The following is an 8255-nucleotide window of genomic DNA, read 5'->3' on the forward strand; positions in this document are numbered from 1 at the left end:
TGAAAAATGATTCTTATTTAAATTCTTTAATGAATTGGATATCAGTCGGGTGATTGTAGGTGCTCCATGGACTTTCAACACTCATTTGTTGATCATCCATAGGATTCAGGAGAATGAAGACCCGATGACTATTCCATTGATGTATTTCAGACTGGTGGGTTCAGATTTATGATCTGCCTTCGGGGTTTTTCAAGGAATTAATGGCGATGCAATTTGGAAACTTCATTAGAAAATATCTGGAATATGATATGAAGCAATTATCCAGCGGCTTCAAAAATTATCTACGCATACGTGTCTAGATTGATGTTCGAAAGCCCCTAGAAAGACGAAAGAAAATTATGATTTCTGCCTCCAATTTTACTTATGCAAAATTCAAATATGAAAAATTAACCTTGTTCTGCTCTTCATGCTGATGTCTAGGCCATGGTGATAATTTTTGCCCGGTGAGAATAAAACATGGGACGCAGGAAATGGAATTGGGGTGGGATTTGTCATTACGAGCTCAGTCAAGGAAAGCTACTATTGTGAACAACATTTGGCTAAGGGGGAAGGGGAGGATAATTTGTTTGGAAAGAATCGTTATGGGTGGCAATTTGGTCAAAATTCAAGCCAAATCAGGGGAGGGAATCGTGGGATACTATTAACCCAATTCGTGGTATTAATTTGGAAGGTAATCAAATTAAAAAATGATTTGATAGGTCAACAGAATGGGCAGGAACCACGTCACAATTTTGGGAAAGATTTGGGGGCAAACAGTCATCAACAGACGCGGTAAAAGTCGAAGGGGGCTGAAGTAAAGGAAAGCTTCGGTTGTGGTGGGCTCTTCTAATGGGTCGGGTTTAATGATTATGGACTGCGACTTAAAAGATGACCCGATTGAAAATACGGAAGGAAAAAAAGAGACAAAAGGCTTGATTCCTCAATCTTTATCATTTCTAATGTTTAGGATTCGCTAGAGATCATTGATGGGCGCTCTACTCATACTCAACAGATATTAGTGGCTGCCAGTTGATATGCTGATCAGAAGAAATGTAAATATTCTGTTGGAATGTTCATGGATTGGGGAGTTCGCAAGCAGTAAGAAGACTTCAGCATATGCTGAAAATTTATCATCCCTAAATTGTCTTTTTCCTGGAGACAAAGTTGAGTGAAAATCGAATGGAGAATGTCAGGAGACGATGTGGTGTTTTTTAATGGTGTTGACGTTCCTGCTGATGGAACATGGGGGGCTTGAGCATAGGATGGAATGGGGGATAGTTAGCTACTCTTAAAAGCCTTTCAAAGAATCATATTAATGTTGAAATTCAAGAAGCTAAGGAAAGCCCAAGGTAGAGGTTCACTGGCTTTTATGGGGCTCCGGATATTATAGATAAGATGGAGACATGGGACTTACTTTGGAGTTTAGGGAGAAATAATAACCTTCTATGGTTGGTTGGTGGAGACTTCAATGATATTCTCTATGTGCAAAAAAACAAGGAGGATTGTTAACGGAGGAGGTGAGAATGGAACCATTTCATAGAACTTTGGAGAATTGTCATTTGGAAGATATTGGTTTCTCTGGCGCATGGTTTACATGGGAGAGGGGTCGTGTGGTGAAACGAAATATACGGGAAAGAATTGATAGAGGGGTGGCTACGGGTGCATGGTTACAACTCTTTCCTGCTTATTCTTTGAGGCACCTGCCTCACTCTTTTTCGAATCACTGCCCTTTGATTATTGAAATGGAGGTTGAATGAATGGGAAGAAGAACTAGAAGGTTTTGCTTCAAAGCTTGGTGGGTTCTAGAAGAGTTGTGTGAGGAAAAAATCAAAAGGCTTTGGGAAAGAAATTCAGGATTTTTCAAAGTCGTATCTCGGCTCTCACTATGGGATTGCAAAAGTGGGGGGGGGGGACAAAATTAAGCACAAAAGTGGCCAGGATGTGAAAAGATTGACAATGAGGTTGGAAGATTTGAATAGTCATGATAGATCGGAAGAAATTTTGGCCGAGCTTGTTGATGTTAAACTACACTTGAATAAGAAGATGTATAAGGAGAAAAGGTATTAAGAGCAGTGGGCAAGGGTGAATTGGCTGAAGATGGAAGATAAAAACACCTCATTTTTTCACAATTACGCTTCTCAGCAAAGGTGTACAAATCGTATTTGGGGTTTACAAAGGGTTGACGGCTCTTTAGCCATGTATCATCTTGGGATGGGGAACATTGCTTGTGGCTATTTTAATGACTTATTTGATTCAAGAGGGATCGGGTGGAACACAATCTGTCAGGGGTACCTCGTTCTATTTCAGAAAGCATGAACCAAAGTTTGCTGGACATATACACAGAGGACGAAATTGTGGAGGCGTTCAAAGAAATTAGGCCTACAAAAGCTTCAGGTTCAGATGGACTCCCGATTTTATTTTATCAGAATTTTTGGCATATTATCGGTAAGGACACTATTGCTTTTTGCTTGGATTTTCTGAATAATGGAAATTATTTGGAAGGTATTAACGAAACAAATTTAGTTTTGATTCCAAAAGTTGTGAATCCCCTTAATCTAAAAAAATTTTGTCCCATAAGTCTGCACGGTTATTTATAAGATTATTGCTAAGACAATTGTAAATCAACTATAAAAAGTTCTGGATGTTTGTATTGATGATTCTCAAAGTGCTTTTGTGCCCGGTAGGCTCATAACTGACAATATTTTGTTGGCTATGAGGTGCTTTATTCTTTAAAAAATAGAAGATCGGGGCGTAAAGGCTATATGGCTTTAAAATTAGATATGAGCAAGGCCTATGATCGTGTGGAATGAACTTTTCTTAAAGGTATATTGTTGAAGATGGGTTTTGCTTGTCCTTTTATTGATCTCATTTTGTATTGTATTAGTACAGTGAAGTATTCAATTATACTAAATGGAGAGGTAGGAGCTAGCTTTAAACTATCTTGAGGGCTGCACCAAGGAGACTTATTGAGCCCTTATTTATTTATATTTTGCGAAAAGGGGTTATCATACCTTAGGAGATTAGCGAGTCAATAAAGGAAAATTTCAGGGGCAAAAGTGTGCAGATCTGCTCCACCAATCACCCACCTCATATTTGCGAATGATTGTACCCTATTTGGAAAGGTTTCGGTAAGTGGGATTAATGTGATAAAAAATATTCTAAGTGAATATGAATCTTGCTCAGGACAATGTGCAAACTTTGACAAATCCACAGTTTATTTTAGCACAAATGTAAATAAGCAGGATAAGAATTTCGCTTTCTAAGTACTTAATGTTCGGTGTTCATCAGAGCCAGAAAAGTACTTAGGATTATCGAATATGGTGGGATAGGGTAGAAAAAAGGCATTCCAAGGCTTGAAAGATAGATTAAAGCAGAAGATAAATAGCTGGAGCATACGACATCTCTCACAAGGTGGAAAAGAGGTATTTATCAAAGTTGTTTTGCAAGCAATTCTAACATATGCGATGTTTAACTTTCTATTGCCAAAGTTCTTTTGTATGGAAATGGATAATATAATAGGGGCTTTCTGGTGGAAAAAGAATCATAAGAAGAAAGGCATGCATTGGTGCGATAGGAGGTCTTTGTGTCTACTTAAGGAAGGAGGTATGAGTTTTTCGAAATCTGTCACATTTTAATATTGCATTATTGACCAAACAAGGTTGGCATTTGTTACGTAATCCTAATTTGTTACTAGCATGAACTTTGAAAGTAAAATATTTTAAAGAAAAAGATTTCTTAAATTCTAGGTTAGAAAATCTACCTTATTTTACTTGGTAGAGCTTATGGGCTGCAAAAGGGCTTCTTCTGAAGGGTTTAGGTTGGAGGATAGGGATGGCAAGCAAGTGTCTATCTAGGGTGATGCTTGGGTCCTTGGCAATAAAAAATTCAAAGTATTTTGGGCCTAAATAAAGTTGCAGACTTGACTGATGTGAACACAAGAAAATGAAAAGATGGGCTAATTCGAATTTCGATAAGGAAGCTACGAGAATTTTATGCATTCCTCTATCTATGAATCCGCATGAAGATCATATCATTTGGCGTGGTGAGCTGACGGGGGAGTATTCGGTACCTAGCAGGCATAAATTTCTCTTACAAGATGGACAGACCCAAAGACAACAAAGCTACAGAATATTTTACAAAAAATTGTAGAACCTAGATCTACCTCCTAAGATTAAAATTACAAACTGGAGAATTTTCTATAACTATCTGCCTACTTTTAGCAACCTACATTACAGGCGAATGCTGGGATCCGTTGCTTGCCAAAGATGCCAAAATGGAGCAGAGAATAGGGAGCATCTGTTTCGGGAATGCCCTACATCAAAGGAGACATGGGAGAAACTAAATGTTACTTGGCCTATAGCAGATGTTAATATTGAGTACAAATGTTGGATTAAAAATATATTTGATTCAAATTCTTTGTTTAAGTGCAGATTGATAGTGTAACACCCCTAACCCTTATCTGTCATCGAAACAGGGTTACAAAGCATTACCAAACTTTATGGATTAAACGCGAACATTTCATAACATTTAACATACATATCAAGAACCAAACATAAACATTCATATTGTCCCTTTTATGAGCCCTCGAGGTCAAAAATAAGTGTTAGAAATAAATCTGGACCAAACAGAAAACTCAGAGAATTTTTCCCAAAATTCTAAAAATTTTCCTAAGAGCAGGGGACACACGCCTATGTGGCCGGCCGTGTGAGCCACACGGCCAGAAGGCACGCCCGTGTCTTAGGCCATGTGGGCATTCGATGTAAGGAACATGGTCGTGTCCCAGCCCATGTCCATACCCGTGTAACTCTCTAACTTGAATCACACGGCCTAGTCACACGCCCGTGTGCTAGGCCACGTGCAAAAAGCTGGGCATTCTATTTAGAAATTTTAAGGTGCAGGAAGCACATGGCCTTTTTATGGACGGGCAAAAAGTAGGCCCGTGTCTTTACCCATGTGGATGAAAATAGACCATTTTATGGCCTCTTTTCTCACCTATTCTTGAATTTAACCTACACATCTCAAATTTCATACATATAGGCCATAAAAAGATCTCTAAAACAACCAATTTCTATCATTATTATGGTCATATTATTACATATACTCTAACAATCTAAACTAGAACATAAATTATTTCACACATGCAACTACTATATTAACATGCTTTACCAATTCATTCATTACCCATACCAACACTTATACCAAACATGACAAACCATACATATATAAGTTAATATGAAACATAACCAAAATGTAGTTTCTAATATTTACACAACCATTTCAATCCCTATACATACCATATAAAACATAGTATGTTTAGCAAAATCTCTTGGTAAGTTGGATAGTGTGATTCGATGTGTTGATCTGATCTTCCAACTTCTTGTAAATCTACAAAGAACATTAAACAATATAAGTAAGCTTAATGAAGCTTAGTAAGTTTGTTAGCTTTAAACATAAATCTTACAAAACAGACTAAAACAATTCATTTAAATAAATTGTTTAAAATACATTTCCTGCCAATCACAACTTCAATTGATGAATTCACTTATTTCATCTCAAAATCGATAAAATCATGAAGTCTTTAAATATTATTCCATATGTGACTTACTAGACTTTGTCAAATTGAAGAACATCTTACGAATATGAGTACATCGTATACGGAAGCCCGAAGACTGCACAGAAGCACATAAGTGCTAAACGGAAACCCGTAAAGGTTAAACGAAAGCTCAAAAGAGCTAAACTGAAACCTAGAAGAGTTAAACTGCTGAAGCTCATGAGAGCTAAACGGAAAGCAAACATGGAAGTTCGTAACAAATGCTGAACTTCGTTTTACTTGGGTAATTTTTCGTTAATTGCTCCTTTACACTGAACGATTGTACTCAATCTTGCGTTCCGTTCACTTCGAACATTCACTTTAATTTCATAATTTTAGAAATAATTTTATTTTCACAAATGATATAAATAAATATATAATACCATTCATCAAATTAACATATAACATTAAAGTTTATCCATACGAACATACCTGGGTTAAATTGTAAGTTTGTAGTAGATCAAGGACTATTCAGTTAATTTCCCTTTTTCTCGTTAATCTACGGGCTCTTGATCTAAGATATAAAATTATTCATGCATTAGCATATATTACAGTTTCAATTTACTTTACAATTAGTGCCCTTCAAATTTTAAAATTACACAATTACCCCAACTTTTACAGTTTTTAGAATTTAATCCCTTACTAATTAGTCTACCAAATGAATTAATTTTTCTCAATTGACAATTTATCAAGTATTCTAGGCTATCTTACAGCCTTTGATACATAAAAATTTAATAGCAAACCCTAATGCTTAAATTCTTCACAATTTAGTCCTAAAATCAATATTTATCAAATTCACTTTATAAAATCATCATATAACAAAATCAAAGCCCTAAATCCATATTAATTCATCATAAAAAACCAGCACTCATCAGTGGTAACTTTGAAAATCACTCATAAAATCAAAAACTAATGAAGTAGATAACTGGACCTAATTGTAAAAGTCTTAAAAACACAAAAATTACAAGAAATAAGAAAAATTGAACTCACTTGTAGCAAAATAAAAGAAAAAACAGCTTTAGAAGCTTCTCCCATGCCGTTTTTGCCAAAATTTCAAAGAGATTGTCAGAAATCTCTTTTAATTTCTATTTATTTGTTTAATTTTTGTTTAATTTACAATTTTGCCCTTCATTTGTTTTATTTTAATGTTTTTCATTAACATGCCATCCAGCCATGTCAATTTAGGCATATTTGTCCTTTTAAGTCCTCCATTATTTATTATTTAAATAATTTACTCACTTATTTTCTTTAATTAACAAGTTTTGCACCTCTTTCAATCTAGTCCTTTTATTTAATTAACTATCAAAACATTGATATTTTCTATTAAAATTTTAATACTAACTCAATTACACTTCGTAAATATTTGTAAAAATATTTACAGCTCGGTTTATGAAATCGAGTTTTCGATACCTCATTTTCGAAACCGCTTAACCTCATAGTTTCTTCTAAAATACAAATCACTATTTCAAAAGTCTTCCTAAAATCATATTTAACTCATAAATACTAAATAATAAAATTTTTTTAACTCTTTTGTCGAATTTAGTGGTCTTGAACCACTACTTGTGACACCACTAAAAATTAAGCTATTACAGAAGGCATGTGTAATGTGATATGGACGGCAAGAAACAATTTTATTCACGAGGGTGAGTAAAAAACAAGTTCTCAATTAGCAGATTTCGTGTTCAGCTACCTTAAGGAACTTGATGGGTTGAATAATCACTTACCAGGGAGTAGGCTTCTCACAGACAGATGGATAGCTCCAATCAGTTCAACAAATAAAATCAACTTTGACGCTGCATTTAATAGGCAAAGGAAAGAGTCTTGCTTAGGGTTAGTGGTTCAAAACGAAAAAGTAGAGGTTATTTGTTCAAAAACAGTCATGCATGACAATATACCATCTAGGTTTAAATCTGGGGCTGAGGGCGCTTGAAATAGAAGGAGATGCCCATACAGTGATTCGTAAACTATAAGCTGAGGAAGCAGATAGATCTGAGATTAAAGTTTTTATCAATGAGTCAAAACAATTATGTTCAAGTTTTAGGTCTTGTGTTTTTCAATTTACCTATAGAAAATCAAACAAGGCTACTCACATTCTAGCTACAGAGGGACTGAAAAGGAGAGAAACAACTTATCTGAAAGAAGTTCCTTCTTTCGTGGTGAAAGAGGTGGATGCAGATAGGCGATGGACAAAATCCGTGAATGCTTGAAGGTGTTGAAGAGCTGAAGAGAAACTAAATCGAGAACAAAAGGAAAGATGGGGAGATGACAAACCGATGTGTAATGAAGACACTTCTTGTTTTCTGCTAAAGGAAATAATGACTAGTAATTATGATGAAGACCGTCCTTGCATTTTCCCTATGACTTATTGTTGCTTTTCAGGAGCGTGGGAATTATTTGATAACAATTGGGTTAGAAAAAGGTTCTAGACCAACCCCGTTTACCAAACTGGATCTAGGCTTTTTCTTCTATTATTATTAGGCCATTTTATTTTTGTTTCGGATTTCCTTAGACTTTATTATGTTTGTCTTTTGGGCCTGTCTTTTTATCTAATAAAGGATCCAGGTTTTTGATCTCAAAAAAAAAAAAAATCCATTTGAAGTATTTTTATGAGCCGATAAAATTATTTAATTTTGCTTGTAGTTTAAAGTTTAAATAAGGAAAAATTTTCCAAAAGAAAAAAAAACTT

At 35.3% G+C, this 8255-nt stretch overlaps 1 long non-coding RNA gene across 2 annotated transcripts; it reads right to left on the reverse strand.

The window, feature by feature from the left end:
* Positions 1–3922: 3922 nt before the first annotated feature.
* On the reverse strand, positions 3923–7934 carry LOC105791281 (uncharacterized). Of its 2 annotated transcripts, XR_001132892.2 has the most exons (5): positions 7465–7934; positions 7294–7362; positions 6002–6083; positions 5274–5364; positions 3923–4291 (listed from the first exon to the last, which is right to left on the reverse strand). It is a non-coding gene; the product is annotated as an uncharacterized LOC105791281 (long non-coding RNA). The 2 variants fall into 2 exon arrangements; XR_001132891.2 differs by lacking the exon at positions 6002–6083 and having other exon boundaries at positions 7465–7932.
* Positions 7935–8255: the final 321 nt, after the last annotated feature.

The sequence above is a fragment of the Gossypium raimondii genome, chromosome 8 (genome assembly GCF_025698545.1).
Source record: "Gossypium raimondii isolate GPD5lz chromosome 8, ASM2569854v1, whole genome shotgun sequence".
NCBI lineage: Eukaryota > Viridiplantae > Streptophyta > Magnoliopsida > Malvales > Malvaceae > Gossypium > Gossypium raimondii.